General features: G+C 42.0%; 1 protein-coding gene across 7 annotated transcripts in view; it reads right to left on the bottom strand.

The window, feature by feature from the left end:
* Positions 1 to 20,096, bottom strand: part of LOC115207551 (forkhead box protein P1-B) — a 241,771-nt gene that overhangs the window by 194,550 nt on the left and 27,125 nt on the right. For 6 of the 7 annotated variants that reach the window (XM_029774727.1, XM_029774728.1, XM_029774729.1 and 3 more), the window contains exon 2: positions 18,912 to 19,010. The gene's annotated coding sequence lies outside the window, so the exon portion shown is untranslated. Of the gene's footprint in view, positions 1 to 13,630; positions 13,732 to 18,911; positions 19,011 to 20,096 lie in introns of all 7 variants that reach the window. The other variant, XM_029774722.1, reaches the window with a different exon arrangement.

Below are 20,096 nucleotides of genomic sequence, written 5' to 3'. Positions count from 1 at the left end.
ATACAAACTGAGGCAGCAGACTTTGTGAAAATGTATATTTGTGTCATTCTTTCTCCCATAGTCGACCTATCCTATTCTGTGCGAGAAATAAATATTCCAAACATAGTCTGGGACAGCTGTGGGGTGCAATAAATCCCAAATGAATACCATTTTTTTTTTTACACAATGTGTCTGACGCAACAGATCAGAATGTTTAGCTGAAAGTGTGATGATCTATTAGGCTATGTATTCACATTATAAGCGCAGCAATGCGCACATGACAGTAGGCTATAAGCACAAATGTTCCATTTGCGGGAAAACACCATTATCAAAAGTGACCGCAAATGAGATTATACAAACAATGCTTTTATTATAAAGGTGCATTTTTATGGTGAAAATTACCTTCCCCAAACTTGAAACTCACACCCTGCTTATGTATGCCAGTTAGGCTCTTAACACCTTGTAAAGCGGATTAAAGTGCTTAATTTTAAGAAGTTATTTGGTCACTTTAGTTGTGATATAAACCTTATCAAAACCTATAGGCCTATGGGCTAGGCTACATGAGGTGTGCACGACTATGATTCGAAAAAGTCGCAAAAAAAGTCAGTTTCTTATGCTGTGCATCATTCACAAGTGATAATATGTAATTTACAAGTGATAGGATAATAATGTCACCCATCAGACTATTCTTGATTTGGCCTTGTCTTTACATATAATAAATAATATATGTGTGAAATTTGTTTTGATTTTGAATGGACAATTATCATGCACCTGTCTCAAAACAGGGGCAGCGGGAAAAAAATACACTTAAATAGCGAATGGAGAACGCTTTTTCTGTGGTTCATTTTCATGCCAGCCGGGTAGGCTATACTCCTGTTGTAAAGATAAACAATGTGCTAAATATTAGAAAAGTTGAGAAATAAATATAGTAGGCCTAGTCTATATAAAGGGAGGCAGATAGCCTAGCGGTTAGAGCGCTGGGCCAGTATCCAAAAGGTTGCTGAATCGAATCCCTGAACTGACAAGGTAAAAATCTGTTGTTCTGCCCCTGAGCAGAATACAGCAACCCACTGTTCCCCGGGCGCCGAAGATGTGGATGTCAATTATGGCAGCCCTCCGCAACTCTCTGATTCAGAGGGTTAAATGCGGAAGACACAATTCAGTTGTACAACTGACTAGGTGTCCCCCTTTCCTATATAAAGCTGATTGGATCCTCCTCTTTTTAGTAGAGGCCATCACTCTGTTTTTTTGCGCAATTGCATAGCCTATAGAAATGTTGCGGAACACGAGCTCACGGGCTCTCATTAAGTGTTTGATTAGATTTTCGATTACATTTGCATTGATGTTGTCAGAGTGATTGGAGGGACAATAGAGTGCTGAGTACCAGGCAGTTAGCAAGTTTGGTAGGCTACTAACGACCATCAGTAGCATCAGAGCTTGGAGAAGCCTAATTACCGTGACTAAACGGTCACGTGGAATTTGACTGCCTTCATGACACATGACCGCCGGTGTGGCGGTAATACGGCCACCGCAACAGCCCTACGTGTGCGCAACTATGGGGCAAAACAGACAGGGTTGGCTCAGATTGTTGACAGCATGGAAGCTATATTTTGTCTCCAATGTTTATTGAAAAAAATATATACATTTGCACAATGAGCACTTGTTGTCTCTCAAATACATCATTACAATTGTTGGTTAGCTAGCTAGCAAATTGAAGCCATATTAGCATTGACATGAAATCAGTCAAAACACCTAAAAACAAGACATGGTATCAAGAACAAGATAAAACGAGCCACTTACGATTCCCCACATGGCAGTTTCTTGTCATTCTCTCTAGCAATCTGGCCATCCTGAATCATAACAACACGCTGACTTCTGCCCCATGGAAGTGGGCACATGGTTTTCGTGACGTTTCAGCTAACCCATCTATACAGCAGCATCATAGATAGATCACTCTCCTGTCCTGCAGCTTAGATCCAATCAGATTCAATCCGATTCGGTGATGGGGAATACCCACATAAATACTGCAAAATGTTAAAGGAATTAAAGGAACCTCACACATTGCAGAATCATATGTAAGCAATGTTATGAAATAAATTCAAGGCATAGTCCTGGCAGACAAAATATGGCTATTTTTTATTTCAGTAGTATGAACATGATCAGATTATGTAATTGTTCTAGAGGTGTCACAGAGAGAGTTTGATAAGATACAGTCTGGTCAACAGAGAGAATGTGGTGAGCACACAAATGCTTGAAGAGAAAACACTTGTAAGTGCATCTGTTGTTAGTGTACACAGACACATGGATTGCAGCACACAAAGAGACACCACAACTCAAACCACAGGAAATACTGTTTTGATGTTACCTCTATCAGCAGGCTCGGTGATGAAAAAATACTTTAGTAAAAAAGTCCCTTCGCAGGGTTTTATTTTGTTGTGAAATGAAGTCAGAGACACAAAGTTCTGAGAGCGGTTCAGGCAGGGGAATGACACTCGAAACATAAACAACAGAAATAACAAAAGTATTAAAAAAAATGTCAGTTGACACTCAATTCGATGCATTTGTAAAGACCCCTTTCGGTAGATAGCTGTCTGGGTAACTGGAGAAAGGCACTAAGCCACTCAACAACGAATACATTTTTTATCTCATCTTTCTAGTTTGCACTGATACCATACTTAAGCATTCATCTCTATGTTTTCACAACCCCCCTAAGTATTGATATCCTCAGTTGGCCAATTTGAATATAACAGACAGATACACAATCAAGCCAAATCACATAGGTCAACAAACAACCACCATCAGGTGGGGAGATCCATACTTTCCTTTACATCATAGCTTTAAAAGGCAGTATGCCTCTAGTTTTCTCAGAGATGACAAACGTGTATGAATAATAGTGTGATTAAGGGAGTATAGACAACAGGAGAGAAGTAACGTCTCAAACTGGAGGGTCTGTGGTTACTCCAGAGGACTAAACCCAGGGATTATGACTGTACTGCATAATGCTGTCCTCCTTCCTGCGGGCTCACAGTCAGGCCCACTGCTGTTCCACACAGGCAGACTGTCAGACATACATACAGACAGACAGACGGATGGACGGACGGACAGACAACCAGAAACCTGCAAAATTATAACATTTGACAGTCTAATATTACTGACAATAAATAAATGGGCCTAAAAATTAAGAGAGAGAGAGAGAGAGAGAGAGAGAGAGAGAGAGAGAGAGAGAGAGAGAGAGAGGGGAAGAGAGAGAGGGAGAGAGAGAGAGAGAGAGAGAAAGAGAGAGAGGAAGAGAGAGAGGAAGAGAGAGAGAGAGAGAGAGAGAAAGAGAGAGAGGAAGAGAGAGGGAGAGAGAGAGAGAGAGAGAGAGAGAAAGAGAGAGAGGAAGAGAGAGAGAGGAAGAGAGAGAGAGAGAGAGAGAGAGAGAGAGAGAGAGAGAGAGAGAGAGAGAGAGAGAGAGAGAGCGCGAGCTACAGGGAGAGAGAGAGCGAGAGAGAGAGAGAGAGAGAGAGAGAGAGAGAGAGAGAGAGAGAGAAAGCAAAGCAAAGAAAGAGGAGAGGATATCTGCCGCCAGCCTCAAAGTGAAAGCATAAATAAAGTGTGGGACATCTTTTACCTTCTTCAATTATCTGGCTTTTGACATGCAAGCTGAGCACAGTATAATTAACATCTCTGGAGATAATGGGGTCGCTACTCACTGATCAATCTCACACATATATTATCTGCCTTTAACCAATCTATGCTCCCTCTGTTTTCCTAAGGAGGGGAAAACTCCACTACGGCGTTTGCCTTTTAATAATGCTCTGAGAATATGCTTTATGACAGTTCCAATTGGGCCCATCTTCCAAAACATAAATTAGGGCTGAGATCCAACAGACATCCAATGTAAATACAAGAGCTGAGGCAACACTATCCAGCTTGTTTTTTGCATGCAAGATCCATGCATCATCGTAATCAATTACTTAATATACATATCATTAAACTGAAATTGTATTTAACATTTTTGCCTATAGTCCATAGCATTACATCCCTAGCCTGGTAATCTTGGCACTGAGGTAAGGATATTTGAGAGGTCATCTTCTCAGCCCTATCCCTCTGGGATCACTTGTAAAAAGCTGCTAGCCACACCCTCTGGTCAAGATAACACCTGGTTCTCCACTAAAGTCAACACCACAGCCCTTCATAATGTTAGACATGTTCTGACCAAGCTCATTTCTTAACATAGCATGAGAATGGACATAGTATTGGGAGGGAGTGAAACCATCCAAATTCAAGAATACCATTTGGGTCAATACTTTGAACCACTATTTAAGACTTACTGAGAAGAGTGAATTATTATGTGACATAAAAAAAATGCAGTGCTTGTTGGGCACATGAATAGACATTGGGCAGAGGTGGACCACAACGAGGATAGCTCCACCTCTTCACTTGCATACTCATAGCCACCACAAGAGCCATAGAGAGTATAGGCTGCCCCAGTCTAAATAGTGTTGCTCTCTCAGGTTATTTACCAGAGATATTCTTTGAACACAGCTGGAGCACATCAAAAACCCTGAGACGTGAATGTAGTTGTTGTTTGGATTATTCCCCTCTGCCTGTCAATGGCAGGATCACAGTCATTTTTACAGCTCTGGAGATGGAGATCTCCCCTGTAGGAACTCACTGAAAAACTGCACCCAGAGAGAGGAGAGAGGAGGGGAACAGAGTTCACTGGAGCACCCTGCATATTGTCTGCTCCTCCAGGGGGGCTAAATGAAGCACTACAGATTCTTCTTTTAAGGGTCAGCTGCTGCTGCAAATACAATACAGCTTATCATCGTTGGACACAGACAATAATATAACCTGGATATTTTTCTGGATAATCAAGTAGGCATTGATTTCCTTGTGTATTTGTAGCATTACAACCTGGAGTATTCTGATGAAGCATCCAAATGAAGCAGAAGAAAGCATAAGAAAACAAAGATAGTATTTGTTTATTAGATATATGATGAAGTAAGAACACCAGTATATAGGCACCTTGTTACATCTACATTAGTGTAAGCCCACATTCTGATTTGCATGAACACCAGAGTTCCAAGTATTCATTTGATGAGAAATAATGAGATGTGAGCTGCTGCTTAACTCCCACACTGTAAGTGTTAAGCACAGCAGTCTGCCTCCTAAGTTCTACATTATCTCTTGAAGCATGAGGCGGTCAGTATAATATCGCACTACTTAGACAAGTGATCCATTAACAAAACAGAGATACAATATCTCTTTGTATTTGTAAGCCTCATCAAAGCCATTGACCTTATATACTATCAGGAATTATGCTAATGTTCAAGAGTTCCCTCACTCATTCTAGTTCAATATCACTGTTTTAATCTGTTTTGAAGATAAAGCCTGCCTCTCTTTCTCAATGACAACTGTTCCTTTTATTTACCAATATCAATGAGAAGCATTGACAATGACTTCAAAACATCACTGACAATGAAATCGTACAATAAAAATTAGCAATACTGCAATTTCAAAGAGACTCAATTGACTGCAAAATGCTAAGGAGGTTTAGTGAGCTACTTAGGTGTATTAACACAATGCTGCCTGGAGACTGGATGGTTTATCACTTTACACACTCTCAACAGATGTGCAATTTATTTAAGTGGCAGGTTCTCCTGAGTTTGCCCTGGTGTCCTGCCGTAATAAAAACTGCCTTTGACACGTGGTGTGTGTGAACTAATACCAACATGAAACGTGGTGTGTGTGAACTAATACCAACATGAAACGTGGTGTGTGTGGACTAGTACTAACATAAAACGTGGTGTGTGTGGACTGGTACTAACATAAAACGTGGTGTGTGTGGACTAGTACCAACATGAAACGTGGTGTGTGTGGACTAGTACCAACATAAAACGTGGTGTGTGTGGACTGGTACCAACATAAAACGTGGTGTGTGTGGACTAGTACCAACATAAAACGTGGTGTGTGTGGACTGGTACCAACATGAAACGTGGTGTGTGTGGACTAGTACCAACATAAAACGTGGTGTGTGTGGACTAGTACCAACATGAAACGTGGTGTGTGTGGACAAGTACCAACATGAAACGTGGTGTGTGTGGACAAGTACTAACATAAAACGTGGTGTGTGTGGACAAGTACTAACATAAAACGTGGTGTGTGTGGACTAGTACCAACATGAAACGTGGTGTGTGTGGACTAGTACCAACATGAAACGTGGCGTGTGTGGACTAGTACCAACATGAAACGTGGTGTGTGTGGACTAGTACCAACATGAAACGTGGTGTGTGTGGACTAGTAGTAACATAAAACGTGGTGTGTGTGGACTAGTACCAACACGAAACGTGGTGTGTGTGTGGACTAGTACAGAACATGAAACGTGGTGTGTGTGGACAAGTACCAACATGAAACGTGGTGTGTGTGGACAAGTACTAACATAAAACGTGGTGTGTGTGGACAAGTACCAACATGAAACGTGGTGTGTGTGGACAAGTACTAACATAAAACGTGGTGTGTGTGGACAAGTACTAACATAAAACGTGGTGTGTGTGGACTAGTACCAACATGAAACGTGGCGTGTGTGGACTAGTACCAACATGAAACGTGGCGTGTGTGGACTAGTACCAACATGAAACGTGGTGTGTGTGGACTAGTACCAACATGAAACGTGGTGTGTGTGGACTAGTAGTAACATAAAACGTGGTGTGTGTGGACTAGTACCAACACGAAACGTGGTGTGTGTGTGGACTAGTACCAACATGAAACGTGGTGTGTGTGGACTAGTACTAACATAAAACGTGGTGTGTGTGGACTAGTACTAACATAAAACGTGGTGTGTGTGGACTAATACCAACATTAAATGTGGTGTGTGGACTAGTACTAACATAAAACGTGGTGTGTGTGGACTAGTACCAACATGAAACGTGGTGTGTGTGGACTAGTACCAACATAAAACGTGGTGTGTGTGGACTAGTACCAACATGAAACGTGGTGTGTGTGGAGACGTACCAACATGAAACGTGGTGTGTGTGGACTAGTACTAACATAAAACGTGGTGTGTGTGGACTAATACCAACATTAAATGTGGTGTGTGGACTAGTACTAACATAAAACGTGGTGTGTGTGTGGACTAGTACCAACATGAAACGTGGTGTGTGTGGACACGTACCAACATGAAACGTGGTGTGTGTGGACTAGTACTAACATAAAACGTGGTGTGTGTGGACTAGTACTAACATAAAACGTGGTGTGTGTGGACTAGTACTAACATAAAACGTGGTGTGTGTGGACTAGTACTAACATAAAACGTGGTGTGTGTGGACTAGTACCAACATGAAACGTGGTGTGTGTGGACTAGTACCAACATGAAACGTGGTGTGTGTGGACTAGTACTAACATGAAACGTGGTGTGTGTGGACTAGTACCAACATGAAACGTGGTGTGTGTGGACTAGTACCAACATGAAACGTGGTGTGTGTGGACTAGTACCAACATGAAACGTGGTGTGTGTGGACTAGTACCAACATGAAACGTGGTGTGTGTGGACTAGTACCAACATGAAACGTGGTGTGTGTGGACTAGTACCAACATAAAACATGGTGGATGTGGACAACAGGACTAAGGCAGGAGAAAGTCAATGTGTGGGAAAATTATGTTGCTCCATTAGAGGAAATGTATTCAAGATTGGCAGGTCCACCAGATATGTAATTTAATCAATTAAGTGTAACAGTAGACACACGCACAAACACACACCTTTTGCTTTCAGTAAAGGGGCTACTGTATTGTAGGGTGACGACACTGGTAATTACACAGTAACTACGCCATACAGTACAATGTAATTACGGAGAGTTACACCTCTGACACCCCTTCCCTCCCATTTTACAAGCCAAGCCAAGAGGAATTCCTGGCAGGGTGTACATACACTCTCAGACACACACACACACACACACACACACACACACACACACAGACACACACACACACACATTCTCTCTCTCTGTTTCTCGGCACACACTCTTAAAGTTTCCCACTCCCTTTCCCAGTGACCTGTGCTGACCTTGGTCCCACCTCCCGAGGCTGGGCAGGAAGTCGTGCTGAGTGAGTGCTGCTGGGTCAGTCCCAGCTTCTAGCCTCCCAGCCTCCAGGCCCAGCCTCCCAGCCTCTTACACAATGCAGTCTGCCTGGAACAGGGGTCTCCCAGCACCCGCCTCACACTCATTTGTGAGATGATCCAACCTGGGGAATTGTGGGAGGGGCAGGGAGGCACATCCTGCGTAAAACCGCATCCTGAACAAGCATCACCGCGTCTCACTGTAAATAAATACTCTCTCCTCACATGGCTTCCGTCAACTGTCATTGCCTTGGCTCCAATCACCTTCAAGTCCAAACAGGAAAGTGCAGAGAGGCGAGGGAGATGGCAGATACGAGCTTTAATTTTGCTTCTTGCTGCAGTTTCGCCTCGGCGGCGGTGCTTCCTATTCTCCTGCTCTGCCAGCTGCCCGGGGTCTGTCCCGGACCCCTAGCCCTTCCTGTCATCCTTCATTACCGCATCATCCATGGGGAGGTGGTGGCCATAAAGCCGGCAAGTCACCATTAGGTGCAATTCGGACCATTTGTGAAGCACCCGGCGCAGACACTTGAGACCAAACACACGGCTCCTGTTGTAGCCTAGAGAGCCTGTAGTGTACAGCAGCACAGGGCCAGCTGACTGCCTTACTACCTGCTAATCCCCTAAGCATTATCAGATCTACAGCTGAACAACAGAGTATGACAGAGGCAACAACGGAGACATGACAACAAGCTCACCGTCGACAAATTGCTTTCTGTTGAACTGCAGACAGGTTAAATGCGCGATTATCTTACAAACTGAAGGGGTGTTATAAGGCAGCTCATACTTCATGATGATGAACTCGACACATTACATAACAGTGGGGTACACAAGAAAACATAAAACATCTACTTGAGAATGATCATGTTTATCTACAGTGCTTTCAGAAAGTATTCACACCCCTTGAATTTTTCAACATTTTGTTGTGTTACAGCCTGAATTTCAAATATAACACATTTTGATTTTTTGTCACTGGCCTACACACCATACCCCATAATGTCAAAGTGGAATTTTGTTTTTTCGAAATGTTTACAAATTAATAAAAAATGAAAAGCTGAAATGTCTTGAGTCAAAACGTATTCAACCCCTTTGTTATGGAAAGCCTAAATAAGTTCAGGACTAAACATTTGCTTAAAAAGTCACATAATACATTGCATGGACTCTGTGTACAATAACAGGGTTTAACATGATTTTTGAATGACTACATCATCTCTGTACCCCACAAATACAATTATCTGTAAGGTCCCTCAGTCGAGCAGTGAATTTCTACCACAAAGACCAGGGATGTTTTCCAATGCCTCGCAAAAAAGGGCAGCTATTGGTAGATTAATAAAAAATAAAGAAAGCAGACATTGAATATCCCTTTGAGCATGGTGAAGTTATTAATTACACTTTGGATGGCGTATCAATACACCCATTCACTACAAAGATACAGGCGCCCTTCCTAACTCAGTTGCCGGAGAGGAAGTCAACCACTCAGGGATTTCACCATGAGGCCAATGGTGACTTTAAAACAGTTACAGAGTTTAATGGCTATGATAGGAGAAAACTGAGGATGGATCAACAACATTGTAGTTACTCCACAATACTAACATAATTGATAGAGTGAAAAGAAGGAAGCCTGTGCGGAATACAAATATTCCAAAACATGAGAAAAAAATACAAAAACATTATATATATATATATATATATATATATTCCAATCTTGTTTGCAACAAAGCAATAGAGTAATACTGCAAAAAATGTGGCAAAGCAATTCACTTCTTGCCCAGAATACAAAGTGTTATTTACATTTTTACATTTATGTCATTTAGCAGACGCTCTTATCCAGAGCGACTTATGTTTGGGGCGAATCCAAAACAACACATTACTGAGTACCACTCTTCATATTTTTAAGCATAGTGGTGGCTGCATCATGTTATGGGTATGCTTGTATTCATTAAGGACTGGGGAGTTTTCAGGTTAAAAAATAAACGTAATGGAGCTAAGCACAGGCAAAATCCTAGAGAAAAACCTGGTTCAGTCTGCTTTCCACCAGACACGGGGAGATGAATTCACCTTTCAGCAGGACAATAACCTAAAACACGAGGCAAAATATACACTGGAGTTGCTTACCAAGAAGACAGTGAATGTTCCTGAGTGGGTGAGTTACAGTTTTGACTTAAATAATTTTGAAAATAATAATGACCAAATGTTGCACAATCCAGGTGTGGAAAGCTCTTAGAGACTTACTCACAGCTGTAATCTCTGCCAAAGGTGCTTCTACAAAGTATTGACTCAGGGGTGTGAATACTTATGTAAACAATATATTTCTGTATTTCATTTTCAATACATTTGCTAAAATTTCTAAAAACATGTTTTCACTTTGTCATTATGGGGTATTGTGGGTAGATTGGTGAGAGAAAAAAAAGTATTTAATCAAATTTGAATTCAGGCTGCATGTGTAATAAGTCAAGGGGTAGGAATACTTGACTTGAAAAAGCTCCATTTGGTTCTATTGTGTTACCAGACTCTGAAACAAACACATCAACACAATGGCTGTCCTAATCCAGCTCTTGCTTAAGGGGTGAGAGCTTCCAGACCTTCCGTCCCTGAAGCACTCCCTACATTATTTTATTATACTTGAATGAGTCAAGCTGAAAATTGCATGCAGCTGCTGACTCCAGCCTATCGCTGTTCTGCCTAGTCTTATAGCATTGCCCACCAGGCTTGAAAAATCATTCAGTTACTGATCTTGCATGAGTGGCTATAAAACTGCCCTGTGTGTGTATGTGTGTGTGTGTGTGTGTGTGTGAAATTATGGTTAGCTGAAAGTGTCTTACAATGACCCATTTTCTGGTGACGCCTGACAGTTTTTGACAACTATTTTAAATCTTTATGGTTATGCACTATTTTGATTGCCAGAAAACAGTGGAATACAAAATATGCCATGCAGTTACTTCTACACAAAATCTGAAGTAGTTTTGCCCAATTTGACATTTTCAACTGTGGTCTTATGTCATCACTCCTCAACATAGAGGGAAGACAGGACAGCAGCAGAGAGACAACAGGAGAGGTACATTATTATTTTCACTCAAATCAGTGGCAAAGCCAGGCACGTGAAACAAACCACTCCATAGGTATAATGTTATGCAGGACCACAACACACTGAGTGAGTGATCTAAATTCAGTGATTAGCTCCATCTGGATCCATGGCCTAGTATTTTGACATCTTTTCAGGAATCGGTTGAGCGGTGATTAAGCTAGGTTACTGATCTGATGAGGCCCGCCAACTCTCTACAGTGGCAGTAGCGTTTAGTGGGCCGTATGTTGAGCTGCTGTTACATGTGTGTTAAGTTCTGCCATCCCAGTCAGGTGGCTACAGGCTTCACCACACAGCGTTCAGTCCACGCCTGTGGAGCAGACACATGACTATAATGGTAACGTCTCACTGAGCACGCCTCGGCCTGCCCAAGGGCGTTGTTTGGGAGAGTGTACGCGTACAGTATGTCCGTATGTTTGTGTATGTGTGTGTGAGAGGGAGTCCTATATCCTGAGGATTCGTAGTTGTTGTTCATTTCCTGTTCAGTGACAAAATGAGCACATAAAGGCTAAACGGCACTCTTCCCTGGCCTTTAACCACATCACAGCAGATTTCCACTAACCACAGATAATTATACAATTAAAACAATTGTCTGTGTTTATCTGTCAAACTGATCTAATTTGCCATTAGAATGACACTAGAGCAATGAGGCCTCGCTCTCTCTTTCCCTGAGTGAAACCCGTCTCCTCTCTATCACATGACTAGGGAGAAACATCTGCAACAGAGAAAAACGCTAACTGAGCTGGGAGGAATAGGAGGTCTTCTTGTTAAGCAGGATGTTAGTGAATAAAGCAGGACCCGGTGGCATTCAGTGTGACCCATAGTTTTCATAGGGCCACAAGGAAATGGAGAGGTTCAGTTGACTGTTGGTTTAAATTAACCTTCAGTTGCTGAGAGAAAAGGACCTGAGTGACATTAGTATTTTCTAAGACAATACTCCTTTATGCATGTCGTACTTGACATAAATGATTCATTATGAAAGAAAAACAGAGCTAAACAAATAAGTCATAAATTAAAGGTCAATACCGACTGGCATTGTGGGATAAATCAAAATTCATACATGATTGTGATCATTTCACAAAACAGCAACTGTTGACTATGCATTTGAAAGCAAAACTACAGAGAAAGGAAATAGAGGATAAATGTATTATATCCATTATTTCTCTAAATATGTGTTCCTTATATATTGCCCTTACATATGGGCAACATATTAAAGGAAAAGTGACTGTTGCGATCCAGTTACTATGTGCGAGTGTGGAAACTGCAGTCTGTATCAGGGCCAGAAGAGTGACCTCCCTCTGGGCCAGCAGATTGAGCCCTGCCCTCCAGCCTGCAGCCGGAGAGGGTGTGAGGGACAGTGGGTGGGAGAAGGCTCAGAAGACCTTGACCTGGAAATCCTACCTCTCTCCCAGTCCACCCACTGAGGACAAGGAACTCAGATAGGAACTCCTTTTCAAGAAGTTAAAGGAAAATGTGTGTCTGCCCAGCCCGGTATGCCTGAGTCTAACCGGTCTCAACCACAATGGAAATCCTTTTATGTTTATGGGTGATCTTGATGAGGATACATACCCATTAGGTCTCAGACCTGCCATAGAGGAGCTCTGTGGTATTAGCCATGAACAAGTGCACCATCAGCAAAGAGAGAGAACAGTATTTTATGGCAACAGATCACTGACTCAAGCCATTGGCCACAGAGACCACAAATGAGGCGTTAAGTGTAGCGGCACAGCAGCGGAGAAGGGTCGATAGATGGAGAGATGTGCCCTTCTTCTCCTCTCATCCATGCATGTGTCCGCTCTCCCTCTTTCCACTCCTCCCTAAACCAGTCTCTCTCTCTCCCTCTCCCTCTATACTCCATTTCACATTTACATCAAAACATGTTGAAGAGGCCCACAATGCACTGCCACTAAATAACAACTGTCACCTAGAGTATAATTCATTAAACCAATGTTAACTTCCTCTAATTTTTTTTACCTTTATTTAACTAGGCAGGTCAGTTAAGAACAAATTCTTATTTTCAATGAAAGCCTAGGAACAGTGGGTTAACTGCCTTGTTCAGGGGCAAAACGACAGATTGGTACCTTGTCAGCTCAGGGATTTGAACTTGCAACCTTTCAATTGCTAGTCCAACACTCTAACCACTAGGCTACCCTGCCGCCCCAGATGGGCTAATGTCATTTGTATAATTGAAATTTAATTCTCCAACAATATTTGGGGAGAATTTTAATTGACATTTGCTGTAATTAATTGTTGGGCAGAGACCAAGGCACAGGCACAGAGAAGTTAAAAAATGCATCCTGACATAGAGATTGAGAAAGAGAGGCGTAGTGGCAAGGCGAGGAGAGGGGCCTGCTGGGACGGTTTCATCATCACCGCCACCCCCCCTGCTGATGGGATGGGGCGAGGGAGGGGGGAGGGGCGATAGACTCTTCTTCACAGTCTGAGATTTAATTGCACACAGATTCCATTACCTCCGAAAAAATGTCACGTTCACTTCTGATCAGGGGCAAGGCAGGCGCTGGCAGCCAGCCAGACTACAGTGCAGAAAGTATTCAGCCAATCAGAGCACCCACTGCAGACAGGGGAGAGGGACAGGGAGAGAATGCCAAAGATATTAAAAACAAAGGATTGTCATAAACAAAGCTGCCGACGCTGCTACGACCGGTGTACTATGCATCACATTTAGGGAGTAAAGTGTGTATCATTTGTTTTGATTGCTACTTTTCATTGATTTGGCCAATATGACATAAGGTGATCATTTAGAATGATACAGTCAAAAAAATGAAAGGCTATATGATGAACATGCTTAACACCCGAGCCATCCTACAATCTAAGCTTGATGCCCTCAATCTCACACAAATTATCAATGAACCTACCAGGTACCACCACAAAGCTGTAAACATGGGCACCCTCATAGATATCATCCTAACCAACTTGCCCTCTAAATACACCTCTGCTGTTTTCAACCAAGATCTCAGCGATCACTGCCTCATTGCCTGCATCCGTAATGGGTGAGCGGTCAAACGACCTCCACTCATCACTGTCAAACGCTCCCTGAAACACTTCAGCGAGCAAGCCTTTCTAATCGACCTGGCCCAGGTATCCTGGAAGGGTATTGACCTCATCTGTCAGTAGAGGATGCCTGGTTATTTTTTTTAAATGCCTTCCTCACCATCTTAAATAAGCATGCCCCATTCAAGAAATGTAGAACCAGGAACAGATATAGCCCTTGGTTCTCTCCAGACCTGACTGCCCTTAACCAACACAAAAACATCCTGTGGCGTTCTGCATTAGCATCGAACAGCCCCCGTGATTTGCCACATTTCAGGGAAGTTAGAAACCAATATACACAGGCAGTTAGAAAAGCCAAGGCTAGATTTTTCAAGCAGAAATTTGCTTCCTGCAACACAAACTCAAAAAAGTTCTGGGACACTGTAAAGTCCATGGAGAATAAGAACACCTCTTCCCAGCTGCCCACTGCACTGAGGATAGGAAACTCTGTCACCACCAATAAATCCACTCTAATTGAGAATTTCAATAAGCATTTTTCTACGGCTGGCCTTGCTTTCCACCTGGCTACCCCTACCGCGGTCAACAGCACTGCACCCCCCACAGCTACTCGCCCAAGCCTTCCCCATTTCTCCTTCTCCCAAATCCAGTCAGCTGATGTTCTGAAAGAGCTGCAAAATCTGGACCCCTACAAATCAGCCAGGCAAGAAAATCTGGACCCTTTCTTTCTAAAATGATCTGCCAAAATTGTTGCAACCCCTATTACTAGCCTGTTCAACCTCTCTTTCGTGTCGTCTGAGATTCCCAAAGATTGGAAAGCAGCTGCGGTCATCCCCCTCTTCAAAGGGGGGGACACTCTTGACCCAAACTGCTACAGACCTATATCTATCCCAGCCTGCCTAAGGTCTTCGAAAGCCAAGTCAACAAACAGATTACCGACCATTTCGAATCCCACCGCACCTTCTCCGCTATGCAATCTGGTTTCAGAGCTGGTCATGGGTGCACCTCAGCCACGCTCAAGGTCCTAAACGACATCGTAACTGCCATCGATAAGAAACAATACTGTGCTGCCGTGTTCATTGACCTGGCCAAGGCTTTCGACTCTGTCAATCACCACATCCTCACCGGCAGACTCAATAGCCTTGGTTTCTCAAATGATTGCCTCGCCTGGTTCACCAACTACTTTTCTGATAGACTTCAATGTGTGAAATCGGATGTCCTGTTGTCCGGGCCTCTGGCAGTGTCTATGGGGGTGCCACAGGGTTCAATTCTTGGGCCAACACTTTTCTCTGTATACATCGATGATGTCGCTCTTGCTGCTGGTGAGTCTCTGATCCACCTCTACGCTGACGACACCATTCTGTATACTTCTGGCCCTTCTTTGGACACTGTGTTAACTACCCTCCAGACGAGCTTCAATGCCATACAACTCTCCTTCCGTGGCCTCCAACTGCTCTTAAATACAAGTAAAACTAAATGCATGCTCTTCAACCGATCGCTGCCTGCACCTGCCCGTCCGTCCAGCATCACTACTCTGGACGGTTCTGACTTAGAATATGTGGACAACTACAAATACCTAGGTGTCTGTTTAGACTGTAAACTCTCCTTCCAGACTCACATCAAACATCTCCAATCCAAAGTTAAATCTAGAATTGGCTTCCTATTTCGCAACAAAGCATCCTTCACTCATGCTGCCAAACATACCATCGTAAAACTGACCATCCTACCGATCCTCGACTTCGACAATGTAATTTACAAAATAGCCTCCAATACCCTACTCAATAAACTGGATGCAGTCTGTCACAGTGCCATCCGTTTTGTCACCAAAGCCCCATATACTACCCACCCCTGCGACCTGTACGCTCTCGTTGGCTGGCCCTCGCTTCATACTCATCGCCAAACCCACTGGCTCCAGGTCATCTACAAGACCCTGCTAGGTAAAGCCCCCCCTTATCTCAGCTCACTGGTCACCATAGCAGCACCCACCTGTAGCACGCGCTCCAGCAGGTATATCTCTCTGGTCACCCCCAAAGCCAATTCCTCCTTTGGCCGACTCTCCTTCCAGTTCTCTGCTGCCAATGACTGGAACGAACTACAAAAATCTCTGAAACTGGAAACACTTATCTCCCTCACTAGCTTTAAGCACCAGCTGTCAGAGCAGCTCACAGATCACTGCACCTGTACATAGCCCATCTATAATTTAGCCCAAACAACTACCCCGTCCCCTACTGTATTTATTTATTTTGCTCCTTTGCACCCCATTATTTCTATTTCTACTTTGCACTTTCTTCCACTACAAATCTACCATTCCAGTGTTTTACTTGGTATATTGTATTTACTTTGCCACCATGGCCTTTTTTTGCCTTTACCTCCCTTATCTCACCTCATTTGCTCACATTGTATATAGACTTATTTTTCTATTGTATTATTGACTGTATGTTTGTTTTATTCCATGTGTAACTTTGTGTTGTTGTATGTGTCGAACTGCCTTGCTTTATCTTGGCCAGGTTGCAATTGTAAATGAGAACTTGTTCTCAACTTGCCTACCTGGTTAAATAAAGGTGAAAAAAATAAAAAATATTCTGTAGATGTTTGTGAAATACATGTTCTGCATTTTCAAATGTAATATTAGAAATCTAACCCTAAAACATTTTCAAAACACAATTGGTAAAACAATAACAAAAACATGTTTAGCATAATGTCTAATTAAAGTCACTATTCAAGATTTACATTTACATTACAACTCCATACATACAGTTGAAGTCGGAACTTTGCATACACTTAGGTTGGAGTAATTAAAACTAGTTTTTCAACCACTCCACAAATTTCTTGTTAACAAACTATAGTTTTGGCAAGTCGGTTTGGACATCTACTGTGTGCATGACACAAGTAATTTTCCCAACAATTGTTTACAGACAGATTATTTCACTTATAATTCACAGTATCACAATTCCAGTGGGTCAGAAGTTTACATACACTAAGTTGACTGTGGCTTGAAACATTTGGAAAATTCCAGAAAATGATGTCATGGCTTTAGAAGCTTCTGATAGGCTACTTGACATCATTTGAGTCAATTGGAGGTGTACCTGTGGATGTATTTGAAGGCCTGCCTTCAAACTCAGCGTTTCTTTGCTTGACAGCATGGGAAAATCAAAACAAATCAGCCAAGACCTCAGAAAAAAAAATCCAAAACGCCTGAAGGTACCACGTTCATCAAACAATAGTACGCAAGTATAAACCCCATGGGACCACGCAGCCGTCATACCGCTCAGAAAGGAGACGCGTTCTGTATCCTAGAGATGAACGTACTTTGGTGCAAAAAAGGGCAACTCAATCCCAGAACAACAGCAAAGGACCTTGTGAAGATGCTGGAGGAAACAGGTTCAAAAGTATCTATATCCACAGTAAAACGAGTCCAATATCAACATAACCTGAAAGGCCGCTCAGCAAGGAAGAAGTCACTGCTCCAAAACCGCCATAAAAAAGCCACACTACGGTTTGCATCTGCACATGGGGACAAAGATCATACTTTTTGGAGAAATGTCCTCTGGTCTGATGAAACAAAAATAGAACTGTTTGGCCATAATGACCATTGTTATTTTTGGAGGAAAAAGGGGGAGGCTTGCAAGCCGAAGAACACCATCCCAACCGTGAAGCACAGGGGTGACAGCATCAAGTTGTGGGGGTGCTTTGCTGCAGGAGGGACTGGTGTACTTCACAAAATAGATGGCATCATGAGGAGAAAAATTATGTGGATAAATTGAAGCAACATCTCAACATATCAGTCAGGAAGTTAAAGCTTGGTCGCAAATGGGTCTTCCAAATGGACAATGACCCCAAGCATACTTTCAAAGTTGTGGCAAAATGGCTTAAGGACAACAAAGTCAAGGTATTGGAGTGGCCATCACAAAGCCCTGACCTCAATCCTATAGAACATTTGTGGGCAGAACTGAAAACGCGTGTGCGAGCAAGGAGGCCTACAAATCTGACTCAGTTACACCAGCTCTGTCAGGAGGAATGGGCCAAAATTTACCCAACTTATTGTGGGAAGCTTGTGGAAAGCTACCCAAAACATTTGAGCCAAGTTAAACAATTTAAAGGCAATGATACCAAATACTAATTGAGTTTATGTAAACTTCTGACGAATTGGAAATGTGATGACAGAAATAAAAGCTGAAATAAATCATTCTCTCTACTATTATTCTGACATTTTTCACATTCTTAAAATAAAGTGGTGATCCTAACTGACCTAAGACAGGGAAGTTTTACTAGGATTAAATGTCAGGAATTTAGAAAAACTGAGTTGAAATGTATTTGGCTAAGGTGTATGTACATTTCTGACTTCAACTGTAAGTGGTAATATTTTCCGCAATGCATCAAAGTATTAATTTAAAACTTGCTAATTTGAATAAAATAGGAACATCATATTTTCAACAAAGTTCTTGATAAATTTAGCCGACACATTATTTCTAAGACATTCCGATTAGTTGTTTCATTATTCAAAGTCATAATGCAATTTGGTCAAATAAAATAGTTTTCAATTATTAGCCTGAACAATTAACAATTCATGAAAATACTTTAGAATATGTGTTGGTATCTAGTTTAACCTAATTATAATAAGATGCAAATTAGCCTAACAAGTTAAATCTCACTATGCTGCAGCCTTCTAGTTCACAAAGAGTTAGAGAACATTTGAAAAAAAACGGACATTTAAAGTAGATAAGAGTAAGGCTGTGCACATACCGTGTTCACTTGTGTAGGAAAGACTGGCGTTCCATTCTTCCAATGAAAATTCAGCTCAGGGTCTTCAGGGGCGGGACCATTGGGAGTTCACAGATGACACTGTATTTAGGTATGAGAAGGACAGAAGAGATGGTTGTCACTAGTTACCAAAGTCATAATTATGGCTAAACCCTGCCTATTTCTAAAATGTATCTTCTTAAAATTGGATTTTAAATCTTAACCTTAACCCTAACCACAATGCTAAACTTATGCCTAACACTAACCTTAAATTAAAGACCAAAAAGCACATTTTTGGTATCATACATTTTTACGATAAAGCCCATTTTCACTTTGTGGCTGTGGTAATTAGTGACAACCAGAAGAGAGGGTCAGGGGAGACATAGATAAGACTATTACAAACAGGAAGTGAAAAGGTAAGGAAAGTATCTACAGTTCACTGGTCATGTCTAGATGGTATACAGCTTTTGTCAAATTGACCTAACCCGCTACAATAATTATCCTATCCTGCTGCATTAGTTCTCCTAAACCTGCTACGAAAAGTCAATTCTGACAAAAGCTGTATCCTTTCTAGACAAAACCCAGTTCACTTAACCCACATCAACAGGAGTGGCATTATCAGAGGGGAAATTAAATGTGATCAGCTACAAGCACACATATTTTACATGCGTTATGACGCACTGATTCCAGTTGTCATCTCCTGACCTAAATACATAGTCATCTCACTGTTTTCATCTTTACAAAGACAGATTAGTATGACTGATATTTAACACTCTCACAATTGCATAATGCGGTGATGATGCTGCTGATGTAAATGTCAGCGTTAACAAAATAACAATGTGTACAACCACAGAAATCTGTGTTCCCCCAGAACGCTGTATGTTCTCAGTGACATATTGACCTATAAACCTGCACCATTGTGTGTGAGCTCTGTCTGAAAATAATCTGGATTTTGCAAGGCCATTTTCTGAACACCATTCTGAAAATTCAGTCAGTTCCAAAATTACAATTGTGAACTTAGTCATCGACAGACCTAAAATCAATACCAGATAATATTGGCCTCTTTACATGCTGTACTTGTTGAAGTATTAATTCATAAGACAACAACATCTGTCTGTCTGTCTCTGTGTGCAACTAGCTCTCACAGTTTCACGTCACAATTCAACGTTCATCCATGTTTCTCAAACT

Source organism: Salmo trutta, chromosome 14, assembly GCF_901001165.1.
Source record: "Salmo trutta chromosome 14, fSalTru1.1, whole genome shotgun sequence".
NCBI classification, from domain to species: Eukaryota; Metazoa; Chordata; class Actinopteri; order Salmoniformes; family Salmonidae; genus Salmo; species Salmo trutta.
Note: the sequence above shows the minus strand (reverse complement) of the source record. Positions and strands in the feature narration are given on the sequence as shown.